We start from the raw sequence: 24,700 nt of genomic DNA, 5'->3' as shown, positions 1-24,700 counted from the left end.
TGCCTTGGCCTCCCAAAGTGCTGGGATGTTGTGTACTTCTCTTCTGTGCATACTAAATTGTAAATGTACTCCTCTTCGTAATCCTTGTAGTGCTTAGCATGCAGTTTTATAGAAAATAAGCACACATATTTGTTTGAAGATTTGCTATTATCATGACTATAGTTTTTCATTTGATCCTGTCTTCTTTTTGTTTATTCAGCCAAATCATCTTTCAGATTATATTGTGTATTCTGCAATGTATTAATTAACACAGTGTTATCCATTTTCTTTTTAGGTCTCCGTAGCTTTAGAAATAAGGTTTTACATATGCTAAAGATAGTTTTTGGTTTGGACTGTAGTTATATTAACTCACTGATAAACTTACCTTTGAATTTTTCTACTGCTTGCAATATTTGACAGAAAGAATTGCAGTAAAAGTTGTAGTAGTTGTAGTTAGCTTCACAGAACCTGAAGTAATGCTCTCTTAAATGATCTTAAAGACCTACTGTCTCCTTTAACAAATAGAAATATTTTACAAATCACACAAATTTAAAATTGGCTCCACAGATGTTTAAAAAAATATATTCTTAGATGTCACTTTAGATAAACAATTACGATATAATATAATTAAAATTTAAAAATAACTAAAGTATCAATTGCAATAAATAGTGGTCCTATAATAAAGTGCTTAATGGAAGATCTTGCAACAAAAAATATTTCCAAAAGAAATATTTCATAATAATTTATATCATGGTAGCATAATCTTGACAAAATTTCTTATTATAAATGTCAAGATACATAAACAGAAGTGTTAATATTCACTTAAAATTATTAAAGCAAAACAAACACATACATTTGATATTATACCATAGTGTTATCTATGCTATGTCAATGGAAACATTGAGCTATTTGTTCATGTGATATTAGACTAATTTTTATTTATATAGTTTATTTATTCACACACTTTCATACCTAACCGGACTGCAGGTGCAATAGCAAAATATGAGTACAAAATAACATTAGAACAATAGTTCTTTCTTATATTTGTAAACAAAATATGAAACCCCAAACTCTGAAGCTGGTACCGTTATCTCCATTTTTCAAATAAGAAAAAATGAAGGGCCCCTCAGGTGAGGTGTGTCAAACTTGGGTTCACAGGAAGACAACTCTGAGACAAAGTTTACAGTGAAACACATTTGTTAGTAATTTGCCCTTGGAACTCTCATCTGTGGAAGAAAAGGGAATGAAGTAAGATTAGGTAGATGAGAGCTCCAGTTTTAATGTAGGCTGGACAGTCTTAGGAGAAACAACAGGGAGCTTCAGAGCTAAAGTGAACCTGTAAGAATTGTCCTAGGTTCTCATTTTTCATCACCCGCCTATGAGTGAGAATATGCGGTGTTTCATTTTCTGTTCTTGTGTCAGTTTGCTGAGAATGATGTTCTCCAGATTCATCCATGTCCCTCCAAACGACACAAACTCATCATTTCTGATTGTTGCATAATATTCCATGGTGTATATGTGCCACATTTTCCCAATCCAGTCTATCATCAATGGGCATTTGGGTTAATTCCAGGTCTTTGCTATTGTAAACAGTGCTGCAATGAACATTCGTGTGCATGTGTCTTTATAGTAGAACAATTTATAGTCCTTTGGATATATACCCAGTAATGGGATTGCTGGGTCAAATGGAATTTCTATTTCTAAGGCCTTGAGGAATCACCACACTGTCTTCCACAATGGTTGACACAGAGAGGGGAGTACTAAACACTGGGGTCTATTGGGGGGAAAAGCGGAGGGCCAGTGGGAGGGGGAGGTGGGGAGGGATAGCCTGGGGAGAAATGCCAAATGTGGGTGAAGGGGAGAAAGGAAGCAAAACACACTGCCATGTATGTACCTATGCAACTGTCTTGCATGTTCTGCACATATACCCCAAAACCTAAAATGAAATAAAAAGTTAAAAAAAAAAAAAGAATTGTCCTAGGTTGAGCTGAAATGGAAATACTTCAGCTTTTATACCCCAGCCTTGAACAGTCAGTAGATGTAGCCCCCAGGAAGAGTGTGAATTAAGAGAAATTTTCCAGCTCAAATAACCCCTAAAGGGCTAAAAGCTGTAGGCTCTCTGCCAATAGCACTTTCAACAGCTGGAGCAGCACATTTTTCCTTGAGGGAGGATCTAGGCTGAGAGTCTCCATGTTCATCACAAGGTTGCTGGATCATAACCAGATATGTTTATCACCCAAGGCTTGTTTTTACTGTTTTGTTTTACCCCGTGCTACAAATCCCTTACCTTCCTCTCCTTTGTAGATCCTGAAACTCACCCAGTAAACTGAAAGCTGCTAACCTCAGTCTGTGGCTCCTTTTGGCAGTACCATAGCTTCTTTTTCACAGTCCTCCTCTAAGCATGCCTCAGGACTACGGAAAGACAGTAATTCCAACATATATGAAGCCACTCTACTCAACTGTGTTTTCAAAATTTGTACTTTCAGTTTGAGAATACTTTAGCTATAGTCACCTGTTTATTTGTTCAAGTAAATTAACTATGATTTTTCAGCAAATTTCCAGTTTGGGAATAGAATAAAAAGGAGAATGGAACGGTCCCGATTCACAGAGATTTTTTTTTTTTTTTTAATTTCATTGTTTCTCTAGATTGTTCACAGCTCCCTTGTTTCTGGGAATTAATTATCAGACCACAGATTTTGGCACTACCCACTTCTACCTCAAAATTATTCCTTCTTCCTGGCATCCACCAAAACCTTGAGCCTAGGAACCCATACCAGTAATTTTCTGCCTCAGATGAAGTTTCTTTTCAGTCTATTTATGTTATAGTGATTAAGGGTCTTTTTTTTTTCCCTGAATTTTTGATGACGTGCTACAACACATCACTCTTTCATATAGGACTCACTGGTGTTTATATAAATGAAATTTTGGTTGATCTAGGTGCCCACCAAATGTCACCTTACCCAGATTTCTTGTGTGTTTTATTCTTAGGAACTCATTCTAGGACCACAGATACCTGGACATGAAGAACTGTATTTGATAGAACATTAGAATAATTACAAGACAAATGTTTCTACTGTGGCTGCAATTGGCTGCTGACACTGCAATTTTTAATTGCAATTTTAAAATTTCAAAATTGCTAAAAATGCATTTTGCGCATGATGCTAGGAGAAGCTGGACTTGCTGTTGTTCACTTTTTTTAATATACTTGTAGGAGTAGTTGTGTTATACAATTTTGGCCAATGTCTGCTGAGAAATTTCTGGAAAAGCCTTTCCTTTTCTCCCTTGATAACATATCCAGATATCAGAGACACAGACTCCTCCTCTTAATTCTTCCCTTAAAGGCTGACATGATGCCCTGAGCTGAGGTAGCCATCTTGTGACCAGGAGGAGAAAGCTAAATCAATTTTAGAGACTCTGATTCTGGTATTATTATAAAAGCTGTGAAACCAACACCAGCAGATGGCTACCTTCAGTCCTCCTGGTATGGGGGAAAACTAACCCGAGTTAGAGCTACTGTTGGTCTGGTATCCTGTTACATTGTGATTAAAATATGCCTGTTACAAACAGTGGTGTATAAATTTAAAATGGCATGTGATAAATTTATAAAGAGACACAACTATCAAATCAGAACACTTACTTCAATATAATGAGTTCTTTCTATTTTTGTATATGGGAAAATCAAATTGTAAACTGCTTGGTGAGTATGGATTTCAAAAAAATGAATTTCATTAGTTAAAAAAGGAAAAGTCTAATGGAAACAGATTCAGATAACAGATCCACCATTTCCACAGTAGGGATAGCTTTGCCTATGGAGTAAAACACTCCAAGTCCATTGGACAGGAATATGTTTACTCTGAACTGTGCTAGTATGAGCTCTGAGTAGTTTTGCCACTAGCTCTTTTTCTAAATTGGTTCCAGGACTTAACCAGTTGTGTAATCAGGGGCAAGTCCATTTTCCTCTGTGTCTAGTTTTAATGTGTTAATAAGCATATTTTTGTCATCGTGTTTGTTTGAGAATTCAATGAAAGATAATTGAAAAGTTCAAATATTACCTGGATGTAGTAAGTGCTCAATGATTTTAGATTTATTATATGACTAGCTAATTTGTCTTAAAAATATCTGCTTTTCCTACCTATCTTAGTATATTCAGTCAAGACAGAATCAGGTCTTGTGACCTCAGATCCATTTTGATTTTTTAAGGTTGTTTACATATTTTTTCTGATTAATTATGCATTGTTATAATTAAAATTTAATTTAGGGAGGAATCTTTTTTTACACAACTATCTCTCAACTTAAAATATAAATAATTTACATGCGTTTGAGAAAAACAGAGAAAGAATACTATTCACACACATGGAAAAATATATATTCCCTCTCGAATTTTTTTTTTCTTTTTTGAGACGGAGTTTTGCTCGTTACCCAGGCTGGAGTGCAGTGGCGCGATCTTGGCTCACTGCAACCTCCGCCTCCTGGGTTCAGGCAATTCTCCTTACTCAGCCTCCTGAGTAGCTGGGATTACAGGCACGCGCCACCATGTCCAGCTAATTTTTGGTATTTTTTTTATTAGAGACGGGGTTTTACCATGTTGACCAGGATGGTCTCGATCTCTTGACCTCGTGATCCACCCTCCTCGGCCTCCCAAAGTGCTGGGATTACAGGCGTGAGCCACCGCGCCCAGCCTCCCTCTTGAATTTTTATATGATTCAGTATAAACTGTCAGTCATGGGGTTGAAAATCAGGGGTTTGTATTCAGGGTAGTTCAAATGTTCTTCTGAGTATCAAAAAATTATTTCTATTTGTTTAATTAATTTATTTATTTACTTTGAGACAGAGTCTCACTCTGCTCCCCAGGCTGGAGTGCAGTGATGTGATTTTGGCTCACTGCATCTTAACCCTGCTGGGTTCAGGTGATCCTCCCACCTCAGCCCCCAAGTAGCTGGGAACACAGGCGTATGCCACCATGCCCTGCTAATTTTCGTACGTTTTCTAGAGATGGGGTTTCACCATTAGCTCAGCCTGGTTTCAAACTCCTAGGCTCAAGTGATCTACCCATCTCGGGCTTCCAAAGTCCTAGGATTAAGGGTGTGAGTTAATACACCCAGTTTCAAAGAGGTTATTGAAGTTCACTACCCGTAATAGCCTGTTGCAAAATGCTTCCTACCCAACATTGTTACCCTGTCAAGTACTACTCAGGTTTTCTGAGACTACACTCTGTTAACTCATGAGGTTTCTGAGCACTTTCAAAACCTCCCACAAAACTTTTAAATAAATTATGATAGAGTTTAAAATTTGGAGGAGCCCTCCAGATGAAAAATCCTGTGAAAAGATATCACAAATTGAGCCAAAATGATTTCCCCCTGTGTTATTAAAAAGATCACCAACTTCTTGCTTCAAATTAATGAACACTCACTCAGAACCGTAGGAAAAAATCTGTCGAAATTAAAGAAAGAGGCCAGGTGCGGTGGCTCAAGTCTGTAATCCCAGCACTTCGGGAGGCCGAGGCGGGTGGATCACGAGGTCAAGATATCGAAATCACCTGGTCAACATGGTGAAACCCCGTCTCTACTAAAGATTCAAAAAATTAGCTGGGCATGGTGGCGCATGCCTGTAATCCCAGCTACTCAGGAGGCTGAGGCGGGAGAATTGCCTGAACCCAGGAGGCGGAGGTTGCGGTGAGCCGAGATCGCGCCATTGCACTCTAGCCTGGGTAACAAGAGCGAAACTCTGTCTCAAAAAAAAAAAAAAAAAAAAAAAAAACAACATTAAAGAAAGAACTAAACTGTAACCTCACTAAATAGTGCAAGGGTTTTATGTTTTAAAATCTAAAATCTTAATTGAAGAAAGAGAATTATGTAGAGACTGCTGATAGCTAATGCTATCTGAAACTTTATCAGATACTAAAATTGATTTTATTTATTTAAGTATGATTTTATATTCACCATTTCCAATAAACAGGTTATTTAAACTTTACATTTATATTGAATAACAAGAATGAGGCAACAGATTTTTTTTTGTCCAGTATACTAGACTTTGAAACAATTTTGTTTTAAGCACCTTAAAATCCTCTACCATTTTCAATGAAGCCAACCATTTTACTAAAAGATGGGGTTGTTTTATAGTTTTGGGGGAAATGTTTCAGTGCAACATAAGAATTTCTGATAACTCCATTTTTAAAAAATTCTAGGATCCTGTTGAGTATTGTAAACTGCTTATCAGTTATTAATATTTTTGGTGAAAGATATATGAGCATGTATAAAGATGGCGATCATGATTATGACAGTGTTTGATGCAACAACCAACCAGCTGTCAGTGTTTTAACACTATGATTCGGAAAATATATTAATAATTAGTATATAATTCTCTATTGTTTGACCAACAGATGAAGTAATTTTATTATTTAAATTATCTAAATAAAATTGAAGCTTTGGTGGGTTAGGTTACTGAGTGAAATTTAATCAGAAACAAATTTAAACTCAGATATTTGGGACTCCAAAATCTGTGTTTTTAAACAACATCATTTGTAGTACTTTATATACACAAAACGAATAAACAATTATATTAGTCCCTTCTCACACTACTATATGGATGCACCTGAGATGGGATAATTTATAAAGGAATGTGGTTTGACACACAGTTCATCATAACTGGGAGGTCTCAGTAAACTTATAATCATGGCAGAAGGGGAAGCAAACATGTCCTTCTTCACATGGCCTCAGCAAGGAGAAGTGCAGAGTGAAGAGGGATGAAAAGCCTCTTATAAAATCACCAGATCTCGTGAGAATTCACTCACTGTTATGAGAACAGCACAGAGGTAACCATACCATGATTTGATTACCTTTCACTGGGTCTCTCTCAAGACGTGTGTGGTCCCCCCCATAATATCTATAGTTCAATATGAAATTTGGGTGGAAACATAGCAAAACCATATCAATGATTATACATTTTCATGTTAATTACATAAGTTGCTAATGATAAAAATTGAAAGTATATTTAGAAGTACTGGTTCTATTAGCCAATTTTATATTATTGAAACAAATATATTTTAGAGTTATCATAGTTCCTAGAATTAATATATTTTTCTCACACAGTTTCCTTCTCAATTTTTCCCTACTTTCACTTAAGTTACTCAAGAAAACCTAAATATTGATAGTGCAAAGTGCTTTCAAATTATTCAAAGTGCTCTTATTTTCCTCAACATTGAGAAATAAATTTTAAAATCCCCATTTTACAGATGAACACCTGCTTTCCAGAATGTAATTGTATGTCTAAGTGAAAACTCCATCATAACTTACTATGATAGAAATGATAGAGATTTTGGATTTCAGGAGTCTGACTTTAAATAAAATTTAGTAAAATGAGAACTGCTTTTCAAGTTAAAACAGACAGTATTACTAAAGGTTTCGATAGTGCAAAATGTGTATTTTTATCTCTGCAGCCTCTTTTAGCAGCTTCCTAACTTACTTGTCATTCATTTGCTGAACAAATTGCTGGTTTTTACTATTGGTGAAAACAGTCTCACTTCATTTCCTGATTCAATATCTGTGTTGCTCAAAATAGGTTAGATTAGGCTGAAGAATCAAATAAAACCCAAATACCAGATGCTTCATACTTGAAATGTTTATTTCTTATTGAGACAATATGTGATGCCCCCCAGGTGTCTCTGTTAGGTGACTTTCTTCTAAGCTTTGACTCCAGGATTTAAGCTATTTCCATCTATCTTCTTCCACGCCCCCATAAGAAAATGGTTGTCAAAATTAACATGACAGGGAGAGGTTCCATAGGCTCAGTGGGGTGTTTTAAATGGCTACAGCAGTGCATTTTAAAATATTTCTTCTGTCTACATTATATTGGCCATCACATGACCAACATAATTACAATGGTAACTAGAAGAGCACATGAAAATAGTCTCTGCCACAGCCTTTTATTAAAAGACCTTACTAATTTTCAAAATCAGATATAACTCATAAAAGAACAGTACTATCAAGATAAAGAAATAATTTTAAAATTACTTTTATTTTTAATTGACATTATAATTGTATGTTTTTGGGGTACAAGGTGATGTTTTAATATATGTATACAATGATTAAATGATTAAATCAAACAAATTCACATATATAACACTTAACTTACATACCATTTGTTGTAGACATTTGAAATTATTATAAATTTTGAAATACACAATATATTATTATTAATTGTGTATGCTCACCCTACTGTGCAATAGATTTTAAAAAACTTATTTCTCCCAACTGAAACTTTGTACTCTTTGACCAACACTTCCCTATTCCTTCCTCCATCCCTCAGCCTCTGGTAACTACCATTCTACTCTCTACTCTATGAGTTTGACTTTTTGGTTTCCACAGGTAGGTGAGATTATGTAGTATTTGTCTTTCTATGCTTGATGTATTTTGTTTACATTAATGTCCACCAGTGTACATTGCCTCAAAAGACACCATTTCCTTCTCTTTTAAGACTGTATGCATACAACATTTTCTTTCTCCATTCATCCATTGATGAAAACTGACATTGATTTAATTATTTGGCTGTTTTTACTAGTGCTGCAATGAACGTGAGCATAGTGACTCGGCATAGTTATTTCAATTTCATCTCTGGATATATAACCAAAAGTGAGATTACTAGATTATATGTAATTCTACTTTTAGAATTTTTGAGGAATCTCCATACCCTTTTCTATAGTGGCTATATTGATATACACTTCCATCAATAACGTACAATCGTTTTCTCCATATCCTTGCCAACACTTATCTTTCATCTTTTGATGACTACTATAACAGCTCTGAGGTGATACACCATTTTGTTTTAAATTTACATTTCCTTGATGATTAGTGATATTGAACATTTTTTCGTGTGCTTTTTGGCTATTCGTACATCTTCTATTGATCAATGACTGTTCAGGTTCACTGCCCACCTTTTAATTGGATTCTTTGCTTTCTGGCTATTGAGTTGTTTGAATTATTTATATATTTTGGATATGAATCCCTTATCAGTTGTATGATAGGTAAATATTTTTGCCCACTGTGTGGGCTGTCTCTTCTGTCTGTTGTTTTTTTACTGCACAGGAGCTTTTTAATTTGATGAAATCCTATTTGTGTATTTTAACTTTCACTGCCTGAGCTTTTGAGGTCATGTAAAAAATTTATTGTTATGTAGCTTTTTCTCTATTCTTTTCTAATAGTTTTACAATTTCAGATCTTATTTTAAGTCTTTAATCCATTTTGAGTTTACTTTTATTGTGTATGGTGTGACGCAAGGATCCAATTTCATTCATTTCATGTGTATAACAGTTTTCTGGACACCACTTATTGAAGAGCCTAATCTTTCCCTATTGCATGTTCTTGGCTCCTTTGTCAAAAGTCAATTGACAAAGTCAAAATCCACAAATGTGTGGATTTACTTCTGGGCTTCTCATCCTGTTCCATTGGCTGATATATCTTTTTTAAAAAAATGCCAGTATCATAATGTCTTGATTACAATAGAATTATGATGTATTTTTAAATCAGAGTGTGTAATGCCTCCAGTCTGGTTTGTTTTCCTTCAAGATTGCTATAGTTAGTCAGCATTTTTAAGGTTTTGTAAGCATTTTAAGATTGACATTTCTAGTTCTATCAAAGATGATACTGGAATTTGGGTGAAGAGTATATTGAATATGCTGATTGCTTGGGGTAGTAGGAGCTTTTAACAACATCAGTTCTTCTAATCCATGCACTGTCTTTACTCAATTTTTCTTTCCTACTTCCCTTCTCACATTAATAGCATAATAGCCAGCAATTGATTTTTCAAGCTAGAAAAATAGTCGTTCTTAATTTCTTTACTTTTTATTTATTTCTTTTTTTTTTTTTTTTTTTTTTGAGACGGAGTTTCGCTCTTGTTACCCAGGCTGGAGTGCAATGGCGCGATCTCGGCTCACCGCAACCTCTGCCTCCTGGGTTCAGGTAATTCTCCTGTCTCAGCCTCCTGAGTAGCTGGGATTACAGGCACGCGCCACCACACCCAGTTAATTTTTTGTCTTTTTAGTAGAGACGGGGTTTCACCATGTTGACCAGGTGATCTCGATATCTTGACCTCGTGATCCACCCGCCTCGGCCTCCCAAAGTGCTGGGATTACAGGTGTGAGCCACCACGCCTGGCTACTTTTTATTTTTTAAATTAGGGAGTCTCTAGGTATATTATTCTAATTCTTATGTAGACTAGAAATTACCCCATTTTGTGCAATCTAGGTTCTGTTTGGAATGTTCATTGATTCTTGTCAGATCTCCCACTGTAGCCTTCTAACTGGCTCTTTCCTGTCTTTAGGCCACAAGCAGCATCTTTAATTAGGTTCGTCTTAAAGTTCATTTTAATTCAATGTTGCCCACCCCCTCTCCTCTACCCTGTGGAAAACAATATCTAGAAGGTTCTCCTCACAAACTTGAAAACATGATACCTAAAGTCTAGGATACTGTAGTCAGTAAGACGTGGGTTTGATACCAGACACAACCATTTCGCAAGGGTGTGAACTTAAGTCATTTATTTCTTCGAAGCACAGGACCTCATTTGTAGAAGGGATCATAAAGAAATTGTGAGAATTAAAGAAATATGTGAAAAAAAAATCATTGTGTTGGGGAAAAGGGAGGTACTCAAAAAATAGTAATTAAGATTCATTCTAATACATCCCTTCTCAGTTAATCCAGGTGTCAAAGCATTAATAAAACCTAGATTTTCAGCTTTTTTAAACATGTCTAGTCTTTTCATATCTATATGTTCATGCTATTTCCTCTGCCTGGAATATCCTTTTCCACCTTGATTACTAAATAAATTGTTTCTCATCTATAGAGATTACATGTCACTTTTTAATGAATTTTCATGAATTAGTGACAGATTTAGGCACCATTTGTTTTGTTCTTATAATTCTTTGTCACTTGTGTAAAATGTTACTCTGCCTCATCTCCTTGGCAGCTAGATTATTTTATATATTCAGCAAATGTTTGCTGAATGAATGCAGTAAAATCTTTCCACAAATGCCTACATTATATATTTTTATCAAAATTGAAATGTAAGTCCCATTTTTCTTACATTTTCCCAAATCCAGCTTTTTAATCTCATTTTTTTTCTGATTTTCCAGAATTTCTCCCTTTACCATATTAAAATTTCCAGAAAAATGTTGCCACTAGAGAGGGTTTTTGTTTTGCCTATTTGTGTTATTTTTACATGGCAAATGGATATTTAAACGGCAGGGAAAAAGTAGAAAATCTGTCATATGTGATAGACAAAAGTAATTATTATGTAGGGACCAAGTTCTATAATGGAAAGAATAAAGACTGAAAACAATCTGCCTAGGTCTTTTCTCATAATAGATATGCGATTCTTCATAAATTTATTTAAACTGCTATTTCAGTTACTTGAATGAGATTTGCAATATCTGAGTTGAAGGATAAGGTGAAAATTAAATGTAAAATAAACATGTAAAGTTACTAGTGTTGTGGCTTTTTGGTGCCTGTAGTTCAGTGAGCAGGAGGGAGTGGTGCTCAGGGCATCTTCATTGCTACAGCTCAGTGAGTAGGAGGGAGTGCTACAGCTCTTTTACTCTTGTCACGCGTGATCAGGAGTGTTACAGCTCTTTCACTCACACAGTTTGCTGAGTTCCTGGTTATTGTTCCATGACCAAGAGGGATAAGGTACAGGGACACCATAGAGTAAGGCAAAGTAAAATTTTATTGAGGGACAGAAAGAAAGCTCTCAGCAATGAGAGGGAATCCAATAGCGGGTAGCCATCTGTGGGGCTGAGTTCAGGGTTATTATGGGTTTGAATGGGGGAGTGCATACTGATTTGTCCATGTGTGGTGATATGATTTGGCTTGGTGCCCACCCAAATCTCATCTTGAACTGTAGTTCACATAATCCCCACATGTCTTGCAAGGGACCCAGTTGGAGGTAATTGAATCATTGGGGTGAGTTTTCCCATGCTGTTCTTGTGAGAGTGAATGAGTCTCATGAGAGCTGATGGTTTTATAAAGGGCAGTTTTTCTGCACATATGCTCTCTTGCCTGCCATCATATAAGAGGTGCCTTTGCTCCTCATTCGCCTTCCACCACGATTTTGAGGCCTCCCCGGCCATGTGGAACTGTGAGTCCATTAAACCTCTTTTTCTTTACAAATTACCCAGTCTTAGGTATATGTTTATTAGCTGTATTAAAATGGACTAATGCAAGTGGTCTCATAGAAAGCACCATTCAATTGGTTAAGAGATAACATTCAGAAGGAACCAATCAAGGGAGTGTGGGTAATATGGGGATAGAAGTTCTCACTCCAGTCTTGGTCTCTATCCTGAAGTGGCAGCTCAGTTTTCAGGTTTAAAACGTTTCTGAAAGTCAGGTTTCACCAGGGACTGTCACTGGCTGCCTGGGAATTTGTCTGTCTTCTGTCTGTCACTATTGTTAGCACCGGATCTGAAAAAGAGTATGAATTCAACAATTGTCAGATCTAATTTAGATCTTCAGCTCTTTTACTGAAATGCTCATATTTTCTTTACATTTATAAGAAACATAAAAATTCAAATAAACAGGCAAAGGTTAAGAGGAGAAATACTGCAGAAGATGCATTAGTAAATACAGTGATATACTATTCATCATCTATAAAAACTAAAAATGTAAATTAAAGTAACTTTTGAGAGATAATTTTGTAGTCATTAAAGTAGCATATTTTTCTTTTTCTTTTTTTTTTATACACAACTAACTTCAGGATGGTTTTGATGAACCTTGTATACTAATTAATTGGCTGTAGGCATTATAAATGCATATAACCTTCCATAAAATGCAATGTATTTATATGTAACAAGATCCATAAGGATATCTATGACCTTTTGCTTGATACATTTCTACTTTATTCTCATAAAATAATTTAATAGAAAACTATAAATATTGTTATTCATTGTGGTATTTTTCAGAGTTGGAATAATTTAATTGAAAACTACAGAATGTGCAATATTAGAATGTTAATAAGTAATACTGCCATAAATTATCATTTAAGAATATTATTTGGTCATTAAATGTAACAAGTGAATACCATATCATCCAACATTGTTCAAATAAAATATAATGTGAGCCACGTGTGTAACACATACATTTTTAGCAATTACATTATAAAATGGAAATAAAACAGGTAATATTAATTTTAATAATATATTTTATTAACCAATATGTTGAGAATATTATTTCAACATGTAATCAATATAAATAACATCTATGAGAGGTTCTTTTACTCTTTATTTGTACTTAGTCTATGAAATTTGGGTATAATTTGCTCTTATAGCATATTTCAATTTGGTCGAAATCACTTTTCCAATCCACATGTAGCAAGCTGCTACCATTTTGGACAGGGCAAGACTGCAGACAAACATTCATAAGAAATAGAAATATTCTTAAAAACAGACACATAATTATTTCAATTGTTTAAAAGAATTGTTCATATATGTTTTAGTGTGCTAGAGTGTAAAATCAAATAGGAGTGTGATATTATGATCCTTTTTATATAAATTTATATAAACTTTTTATGTAAGTTTGTATATTCATATTTTTATTTATTTCAACAAAATGTCTTACACCTTAGAATAGGTACTTATTCTGTAAATTACAGGCATTCTCTTTATATGTCTTCATAAAATACGATGGTGAGCTTCAATTTGTATTACATTCACATTTTGACTCAGTTTCTATGGAATTAAGAAGTCTTTTCAATTTGGAGCTGTTCGGTATGCAAAGTAGGCTGAACATTTTCATAGGGAGTAACAAATAAGTGACCTTTCTGGATTAAGTCAGTCTGGCTTTCTAATGGTTTGAATAAGCTATATTTGTTTGATCCTATGAGTTAATAAAATAAGAAAGTATATTCAGAACGTTATCCAAAAAACCTAGCATTTTGTCTTGCATGTAGTAGACACAAAATGCATAATTGTTGAATGTAATCAGTTTGAAGCTTCCCTCAATTAAATAATAAATGGATTTGTTAAAACGATTTTCTTAGTAGAATTTACTTTTTCTTCACCTATTTCGCTATGCTGCCTCATAATGAAAGAAAGCCATAAACACGAATAACGAGTATTAGAACTTTTGACTTTTCTGTAGGTAAACAAAACTATCTCTCTTTTCGCCATTTTCACCTAAACCTTTCTATGTGTGTGAAATATGTCAAGATTTGTGGCTTTCACATATTTATAGTTTTGCTATTTATTAATGATGTTTTAAAATATTTATTTGAACAGTAATATAATTATTCTTCTATTATTATTACATTTTCATATAATTTTAATTTGTTTTCCAATCCAAATTACTAGCTGCTTGTGGTCAGGAGTATTTTTATTATACTTCACAACCACAAGTAACTTTGGCTGATGCTATGCCTTATAAAGTCTTTGAAATGCGTTAACCTCACTTGATTTATAAACACTAAAAGAAATATAGGTATAATGTTTTAAAAGTATAAGCACAAGCATTAAATTTATGTTTGGCTCATAGCTAAGAATGATACAACAGTTTATTAGTACTTTTTATTATAATTTAGCTATGATAAATATTTAATAATAAATATGAATTTCATTAAAGAGGACAAAAGTAGAAAACGTGGAAATGTGCAAATAATGCAGAGGTGTATTTGAAAACATTGATGAAATTATGAAAGTATTTCTTTATATCTTTTTAAAACTGTACAGGAAAATTTCTGTTTAATACAGCTGCTGATTTTCAAATGTTCCATGCTTTTATACCAAATCCAGCCAATGTTCGGTGATAGCTTATTTCCTCCCTTTTACCTGCTACAATGATTCAAACCTTTTCTATTTCAGTTTTAGTTTTATTACTATTTTCCTCCACTCCCCTATTCTTCACCATCACTATGCTGCATCATTGTTCAAAAGAATAGTCACAACTGAGTTTACCTGATCTAAACCAAATTTAGACTGGAAATAAGAGACTACAATTTGGAAGCACTCCCTGGTTTTAGAAATACAGCCCTATGGATTGTACAGTTTATCACCATGTATAGTGTGCTAAAGTCAGAATGTAGTTATACATATTTCTTAACATGGGAACTGCTGACACAAAACCTACTAGTTGTCTTCTAGTAAAAACGTATTAGTAGAATACATTTATAGCCATAAACATAATATATACTCTTATGTATCTAGTAATTAATTACTCAATGACTATAAATATTTATGTTCTTTGTTTCTTATTATGCAATCTCCAACGTTCTCAAGAGCTATCCTAATTTAAGCAAATATTTAAATAGAATCATTTCATCATTTTTTTAATGATCATATTTATTATCTTATTGCTACATTGGAGGTGAAAATAAATTGTAAGATGTTGCCAAAGGATGCAACTTCATGAAGATTATGAAACAACTGAGGCACCCATTGTAGAAGGTTAAAATTGGCTTATCCTGTATGAGGTGGAAGGACTACACATACAAGTGTCATCAATGGCAAGATTATTGACAGCATCTGCCATTCGGAATTTACATACCAATGGGAAGTTTAGAAAGGAACTTAAGGAAACATTTACTACCCCAGACCTCTTAGCCAGGAAATATAGGTGAGAAGAAATCAGAAGATGCCTGGAATCTCTACAAACACATAGGTTTACCAAAAAAACAAGTCTAAAACCAAGACCTTCAGGAAATGTTGAAATTTGCTCTTGAGAGGAGATACCCATTTTATGATGTTCAGACACAGTCTTTCATTGTCTTGGGAGCAATGTAATAACATTACTAGGATGTTTTCTTGTAGAAATGAAACAAGAAAATAATTTTCTTCTAGAAATAAAAACATATTTATGGATTATGTCTGAAGGACAACATAAACTGGCTAATTGATTATAGATAATATATGGGCATTCAAAGTGATAGAAAAATAAATACATGATAAATATTTCTATGCAGATCAATTTTATTATCGTGAGTTTACTGGCTTTCTATGCAATTGCTTTAATTGCTGAAACAGGTGAAATTTATCAAATATGAAATGCATTGCAATAGTGACAACATTTTAAAAGAAGTCTCTAGATCCTATAGTGATGAAGTGTCTATTATAGTAGAGCTCTTAATGTAAAGTTTTCCTTAGTAATTACCTGAATGACTTTGAAAATTTTCCCTGTCTGGATCAGTGTTAATGATATTTCAATTATTCTCTCAGAAAATCAACTTGTTATGCCTTAATATAATATTGAAAATTAAATAGTAGTATTTTGAGAAATTAAGGAAGTAGAAAATGTACCAGTTTTATTACTTCTGAAAGATATGGCTCCAGATTTTTACCTTCACAGAGTTATAACTTTTGGTTGAGAATATAATTCTAATATCTGATTTGGATCTAATCTAGTACTTTTATACTTTGATTTCCTCAGAACTGTGGTCTGCAGATTTTGTGAGGAAAATGAAACATCTTGAAATATGCTCATTGCTCATTACAGAGTAATTTTTTTAATTTATAATTTTAAAATTGCTATACATTTATAATTGCTATAAATTATATATTATATTGATATTAAATTATATTTATATATTATATTTTAAATTAGATTAAATTATATATTTAAAATATATTCCCTTAAATATGATTTAATATATGATTTATTATAAATTATATAAATATAAATTATGTATAAATATAAATACTACAGTTTATATAAATTATATAAATATAAATTATATTTATAAAATGTATAATCTATCATAAGCTTAAAATTTATAAACTTAAAATTTGCAAAATACACGTATTTTCAAGGGCTTAGTAACAGGTCATCCTTTTCTTTCTGTGAACTGTATCTCTCTAAGTCACCTATCCAGTCCCTTAAATGGTAAAATCATCTCTGCTGAACACTCTCCAGGCTTTGTCTCTTCTTAGCTTCACATTTATTTAACTGTTTATTTGATTTCTCCAATTGGGTCTCAAAACATAATTACCTTCTTATCCTTGTGTTTTTCTCCATCCTCCTCCTCCAGTCTTTCTCGTGTTAACAGATAGTGTCACATTCACTCTGTGTTTAATCTAGCCTAGGAATTATCATTTATTCTCTTCCTCGCAGCACCAACATTCTAGCCATCAGCAAATTCTGTTATCTTTTTTCAAAGTACATCTCATTTGCTTTGCTACTACTCTTGCCCAAGAAAACTTCCCTCATCTGAAAAACTGCAATCGTCTATTTAATGGTTTGTCTGTTTCTACTTTTTTCCCCCTAATTAGCCATTCTTCACACAGCTGCCAATGTGATCTTTTAAAATTCATGTCATATTCTTCTGCTAAAAACCCTCCAATGGCTTCTCATTGCACTTCGAATAAAATCAAAGCTCCACACCAGTCTATCCATGATGCAGTCACTGCCTCACTCTCCAGCGCCTATCTTTTTTGCCTCACTTATTTGTTCTAACCACACTCAGATGCTCTACATTCCTGGAAAGCACTAAACTTATATCCATCCTTAGAATTTTGTGCCTGCTTTCTTCATTTCTTGGCACTCTCTGCATTCTGATACTCACATGTCTGACTTACTCTTTTTATTGAGGTCTCAGCACAAATGACATCTCAGAGAGAATTGCCCTGAGATCTAAATAATTACTTCAGTTCTCTCTATTTCGCTGTATTATATGGTGCTTGAGGGTGTAGTACTAATCTCTATCTGAATTTATCTTATTTGTATATTATTTTTCTTTCCTCTAACTATGTACTATATTAAGAAGTGTGACTTTTTCTATTCTTTTTATCGCTTTATTCCCACCTGCTAGAAGAATAATAGAACATAGTAGGTATTTATATTGGAATGGGAGGATAACACATGAGAGAGAGAGACAGAGGTTATGGTTAATATAATACTGAAGTGATTTTCATGTAATCCACAATCCTACTAAACTGGGTTTGCATAAATGCTAATCTATAGGATTCTGGGACAGGAAAACATTATTTGGGCAAATGAGTTTGGAAGATTCTTTAAGAGATTTATTAAGTTCATTAGCCTGTAAAATATTATTTAAATTTTTGCAGTAAAAATCCCTATTTAATGATATTTAATCAAATGAATCATAAAGTTAGTTGGTCCTTGAAATTTTTTCTGCCTTTTAACATAAATTAAAACATTTAGAAATGCTTTACTAAATTCATACAATATCCAATTTAGAAAAGAATGAATGTAACAAGAGAAAAACATACATAATTATTTTCTTTTAGAGTTGTTTAAAATAAAGTCCCAATAAATAAGACACATATATTTATTTTTGAGAATTTTGGGTAAATTAGAAATAACTATATTGGCACAAAACATGCTAAAGAGAAAATTTGGTATACAGCAGGTAAGTAACCAAGACTGACAATCAATAAAACAATAACAATAGTAAAAAGAAAAAAAATAATGATACCTTTGAGTAACTCCAGATATAGAAGAGTAATATTAAGAAAATATTAATAGCAAGTAATGCAGCCAGGAAAGTGATAATAATTATAAAACTCACGTGTTAGAAAGTCTATGAAAGACTGGGGATAACATGAACATGAATATTCTGGTTATAAAATAGGAAAGTGATGCAAAACCAGAAGTTTAAAGTTAAGGGAGAGATAAAAAAGATTAAATGGAAAGTAGTAAATCCATAAATTTATATTTAACACAATGTGAAGAAATAGATTTTAAAATCTACTTCTCAAAAAATCTGATTTTCAGATACATAAAATTTTAGCAATATGGCTGTAGTGCTTTGAACTTTTAGCATTAGACTATACTTCGCTTTAAAGCTTACATCAAGAGCAAAATGTGTATTTAAAAAGTTTGCAATAGAGAATATATTAGAACTCCCAAATGGAAAAAAAAGCATATACTTGGATTCCCATATTTCTGTATATCTATCCACAGAATCACTGTTGTATTTTTAAATCTCATTCCTAGAAGCACTCAAATGTCAGATTAATTTAGAAATCCAAAGAGTATACCTCTGGGAATGAAATGATAGTAATAAAAACAATATTTGGTCAAATATCACTGTATGCCAATGATGTCAAAAAAATCATAGTAACCTGGCAGATAGGTAACTATTATTTAATAATATGATTGATACTGGTTTCTCCACTGAAAAACTGTTAACTGTTTATACAGTAAAATGAGCCCAGGATTCAGAGTATTTCTCTATTTTGATGTCAATAATTAGTGGGTTGACACTTGTACCAACCACAAAGTGTTTCTCAAGCAAATTATTTGAAAGAAAACTCATATGTGATATTTTAACTCATTTAGAAATGAAAATTAAATACTTTAAATTTATGGAATAGTTTTGGCTACAAAGTCTTAATATTCATGACACTGTTCATATTCTGGACTATTTTATATACCTCTTTGTTTCTAGTAGAAACGGATTGGCCTGATTTTAGTATTTACTGAAGAAATTTTCAAATTTGAATGTTTATTCTGCAAGGCAACTAATAAGATAATTATTGTTTTAAATAATTTCCTCCATATGTTCACAATTCCTGGATCTCTGCTCTCTCTGAATAAAAAATTCAGTAATAACTGTTGATGATGAACAGATAACTTCTACAAAACATTTGTTGATGTTTGTCATTTAGCATATGCAGGGCCATAGAAATATTGTAAACCACACAAAAACCAGCTCATAAATTTTCAGAGAAAAATATCAGCATGGAGTTTAATGATTAGTACTTAAAAAAAAAATCATCCCAGTATTAATAGATCTTGGTTTAATTCAGGTAGTCATGGAAAACAGCTGTCACTGAAATGTGACTATTCGTTTAGATAAAATGACTACTCTAAATTATTTTTCTTTTTTTTTCAGTCTCAAGTTTTCTTGTGTGCATGAAAACAGTATAGGGAAAACTGTTCATAGAATAGGGGTATTTTCGAAAAAACAACTTTGCAAACAGTTAAATGAAGTGTGGTTCAAATTAGTTTCAACAGTTGTTTCTAACAGAAAGCTTTATTAAGCACAATAGTAGTTATATTTTCATGTAGTTCATTAACTCTAAGTAAAACTTTTAGAAGCTGATTTTTCTACAGTAAAATATCAGATAATTGTTGAATATTATTCTGAATAGTTAAAATTTTAACCTTGAAGACTAAAATGATAAGCTTTCAGGGAAATAAAAACATAAATATTTGTAGATCGAAAGTCATGATACAGAATTAAGAAAAGCATAAAATATAAGTGTATTTGAAATTGGTTATTATTAACATCCCAACAAGCTGTATTATTTAACCAGCATAATATAACAAGTTATATACTACAGCTTGTATATATACACAAACTCACATACACATTTAAACAAAGCTTTACACTTTCTCTCTTTGCTGTGTATCATTAGTTAAATTACAGAAATAGTTCAGCGTTTACTAAACAACCTTGTAAGCCAATCTTAGTGTCCTACCATGGTATTGAATTGTGTCATGAATGGTTTTTCTAAATTTATTTATTTAAATTTTTTTCTAGGCCTCTCATATGTATTTTCTATTCAGTAACATTTTAAAAGCTTTTTTATGTTGGAAATAAAATAAAATTACCCCAAAATATTAACATTGACACAGAAAATTAAAATTATTGAAATTAAAACTTGGTAATGAATAGTATTTCATGATGTATGTGTACCACGTTTTCTATATCCAGCCAATTATTGATGGGAATTTTGTTTTATTTTATGTATTTGTTGTTGTGAATAGTGTTGTAATGAATATACACATGCATTTGCAATAGAGTAATTTCTATAACTCAGTAATGGGATTGTGGGGTCAAATGGTATTTCTGTTTTTAGGTCTTTGAGGAATTGCTATACTGTATTCCTCAATGGCTGAACTAATGTATATTCCCACCAACAGTGTAAAGTGTTCCTTTTTGTCCACAATCTCAAAAGCATCTGCAACTTTTGACTCTTTAATAATAACTACTCTGACTGGTGTGAGATGGTATCTCATTTTTGTTTTGATTTTCATTTTGAGGGTAGAGCATGAAAGGAGGGAGAGGATAAGGAAAAATAACTAATGGGTACTAGCCTTAATACCTGGGTAATAACATAATCTATTTACTACAATCCTCCATGACACAAGTTTACCTAAATAACAAACCTGTGCATCTACCCTTGAACTTAAAGGTGAAAAAAAAGGATGCCATTCATGTTTTCATTAATTGGAAATGTATGGAACACATAGAATAAATTCCAAGGAAGTTAAATGGGAAAAAAAAATGACAATTTTTTCTATTATTATTAACTGAATGGTTACGTTCCCTCAGAATTCATTTAGGTTAGGTAGAAAACCTTCATGAACGAATTTAGTGCCCTTAGAAATTTCTGAGTGCCCTTTCCCAGCCCAACCAGCCTTCCTCACCCCTTCCTGGCTCCCATGGCAGAAATAGCCCTGGCTTCAGTTCTCTTGTCAGCCCCCATGATCCACACATGTCCCTTGCTTCCTCCATACCACCGTCCCTAGGATTGGGTGGTGATAAGGCTTCTACTGAAACTCCCCGGCCCCAACCAGTGGACAAATTAGAGAAGATCCTGGAGAAGTTGTGACTCAGTTCCCACAGTGCCATAAGGCCCAGATGACCAACATTCTTCAGCAGATCAAGACAGCACATACCACCATGGCAGGCCTGACAATGGAGGGACTTACCCAGTTGGTTGCTACATGTCTGGCAGAACATGAGTAGGAGGCAGCAAGTACTCAGCTACTGGTTTGTATCTGGGTCTTACTCCCTGCTCCACTGGCCTAAATCAGTACCCCAATGTTCTTTGCCTTCTGCCCAAGTTTCATATCCTGGAAAGTCTTCACATACTCCAACCAACTGTAAGCTGTGTCTAATGTACCAGAAACTCATCCAGCCCAGTAAGCTGCATCCAATGGCGTGTACCCATGTATTACACAAGGAGTATATCAAATTCTGGGCCCAGACCAAAACAAATGACACTTGTGCATTTGTCCAACTCTTAAATGATGCACCTCACTAGGGAGGAAGAAGAGGAGAAACTGATGTGAACAGGAAGCGTGGGTTCAAGATTTCTAAAACTACAGTGACATATACTCATGTCATGTACATTTCTATTATATAGGTAATGTGCATATGGAAAGTCTGTATTCCAATGTTCACAAATGAAAGTATGAATATTATGCAGAAACTCTCTGTTCCCCCTCATCTTGAAATTCCTTTGGGGGATGCGGATTGTAGGAAAGATGATGGTTAGTTTGCTTTTGAAATTATGATATCCCTGCCCAGGGCTGTTTTCAAATATAATATAAAAACCAAACCAAACCAAAACAAAACAAAACAAAAAAAAAACAAGAAATTTCAGAGAGTTCTCTAGCATTCCTTCTGTAATATGAGGATTCAATGAGTTGACAGTCTGTAACTGCACAAAGGCCCAACAGCTCTGGCACTCTCAGACTGCCAGCTTCCAGAGCTTTGAAAAATACATTTCTTTTGTTTTTAAGCCACTGTCATGATTTTGTTATAGGAGACTCCTTAACTTCTGCCTATAGGTCATTATTTCTGAAAAATATAGTTTGTATTAACTATACAATTTTGTTTAATATCCTTTTTAATTATGCTATTTGGTATTTTGAATTATTTATGATGTGTCTGATTTTTCTGTTCTTTTTTGCTATTGTAAATGTTATTCAATAAATATTATTATAAATTCTTTTGTTTTTTAATTACTTCTTAACTATAAATTCCTATGAAAAAATAACTAAATTGAATGTTTTCTCTGTCTCCATTTTTTCTTTATCATTCCAGTTTTACAATTCATTTTTAAATTAATTGCTTATTAAAAGTTTGCATGATATCCATTAGTATGCAATCATGTTTGTTTTTGATGCTTATAAAAACAGATTTAGGTAATTAACCTTTCTCTAACTACTGCTGTTATTTAAAAGTATAAATAGGACTGGGTAGCCCAATATGTTTCTTTTTTAGGCTAGAAAACTGATTTGTTAAAATCTCAAATACTTTTATATTAGAATTCCTTTAATGAGGAGAAAAATATTAGATATGAAAATAGTAAATGTTGGTCCTCTCCACAGATGAAATTATTTAAGTGACATAACATTAAATTATAAACTTTCAACTCTAGCTTTTGTGTAAAGTCATACTTTCCCTTTATTACATAAACAGAGAAAAGCAAATTCATCTATAGTTGGTATTAGTTGGTAATGCTTTCCTTGAGATGAATATCTGTGGAGAGAAGCATTTAATCACCTTTCCCTTACAACTTTTAACTTCAATTTCTTTTCTTGTAAAATTCTCTGTAGTGTCCAAGGACACTTTATCTATAGAAAAGTTCATTCCAACATAACTTAGAATTAAAATATAAAAGCAACTCTTCTGGCCTACCCCAATTTAGGCCCAGTTTTATGTGGTGGAATGATTGTTTAGAATAAGGGGATGTAATTTTATGATATGAAATCCTCAATTGTTTATATTTTTAAAGACTAAAGAAAGAGATAGCAAAGAATGAGCCACTGGTTTTTTGGAGTTAGAAATATCTGAGCTCAAATTTGTCTGCTAATATTTAATTTCATGACACTGAGAAAGCTTATTAAAATTCCTAAACCTCAGGAGGATTTAATAGAAGTGAATGTATATATATATATATATATATATATATATATATATATATACACACACACACATATAACAACTTAGTTTCAAACTGTGTTTATTACTTATATAAGTAGGTTTCCATTGTTAAATTGGTGTGTGTGTGGGAATGCAAATGTGTGTGGTGTATGTATGTTCATGGGCACAATTTAATAGACTTGGAAGCATAGGCATATAGAGTAGCCACTTCATCTGCAGAAAAGAGGTTTTATTTATTTATTTATTTATTTATTCATTCATTCATTCATTCATTCATTCATTCATTCATTTATGTTTGACAGTGTCTCTGTTCTGTTGCCAGGCTGAAGTGCAGTGGCACAATCTCCGCTCATTGCAACTTCCAACTCCCAGATTCGAGTGATTCTCCTGTCTCAGCCTCCCCAGTTGCTGAAATTATAGTCATGCATCACCACACCTGGGTAATTTTGTATTTTTAGTAGAGGAGGGGTTTAGCCATGTTAGCCAGGATGGTCTCACACTCCTGACCTCAGGTGATTGATCCACCTGCCTCAGCCTCCTAAAGTGGTGGGATTACAGGAATGAACCACTGTGCCAGGCCTCTGAAGGAGAGAGGTTATTGATAGGAACTTGAATTTAAATTTTATATCCACTATCCATGACCTTGGATAGGTTACTTAATTGTTATTTTGTTTTATCTACCACTTATTTGCTCTCTCTAGTCCAGCCAGTTAGTGAAATTATTTGAACAAAACTAAGTTTTATTCCGGAGCCGATTCTTTACCTCTTCCATATCTTTTATTACAGCCTAGCTAACCATCTCATTATGAACATTGCTTAGATGAAGGAAAGGATGTCAAAGAGCAAACTCCTCTCTTTGTCTCTCAGTGTAATTATTAAACACACATTATATCTTTCTAAAATTTCTTACTTCTATCTATCGATATTGCCATAACAACAAGATGAAGTTAAAAATTTATGTAATGTTCTGCTTAGAATATGCATCAAACCATTTCGGCAAAGTACTGTGTGAACCAATTCCTAAGAGACATCTGTATTGAATCAAAAATTCCCTGGAGCTATAAGTATTTTTTTTTGTTTTGTTTCATTAGCTTTTTGTTTGTCTCTT

The 24,700-nt window shown here is 33.4% G+C and overlaps 1 long non-coding RNA gene and 1 pseudogene across 10 annotated transcripts in view; both read left to right on the top strand.

Moving 5' to 3' along the window:
- The window catches only part of LOC118148977 (uncharacterized), a 249,449-nt gene that overhangs the window by 108,681 nt on the left and 116,068 nt on the right, over window positions 1-24,700 (top strand). The window contains exon 5 of one of the 10 annotated variants that reach the window (XR_008477517.2): window positions 23,915-24,040. The exons of the other annotated variants lie outside the window; for them this stretch is intronic. This is a non-coding gene — a long non-coding RNA (uncharacterized LOC118148977). Of the gene's footprint in view, window positions 1-23,914; window positions 24,041-24,700 lie in introns of those variants that run through there. 10 annotated transcript variants of the gene reach the window in all.
- Window positions 18,286-22,569, top strand: LOC144580031 (RING finger protein 214 pseudogene; annotated as a pseudogene).

This window comes from Callithrix jacchus, chromosome 17 (genome assembly GCF_049354715.1).
Source record: "Callithrix jacchus isolate 240 chromosome 17, calJac240_pri, whole genome shotgun sequence".
NCBI lineage: Eukaryota > Metazoa > Chordata > Mammalia > Primates > Cebidae > Callithrix > Callithrix jacchus.
Note: the sequence above shows the minus strand (reverse complement) of the source record. Positions and strands in the feature narration are given on the sequence as shown.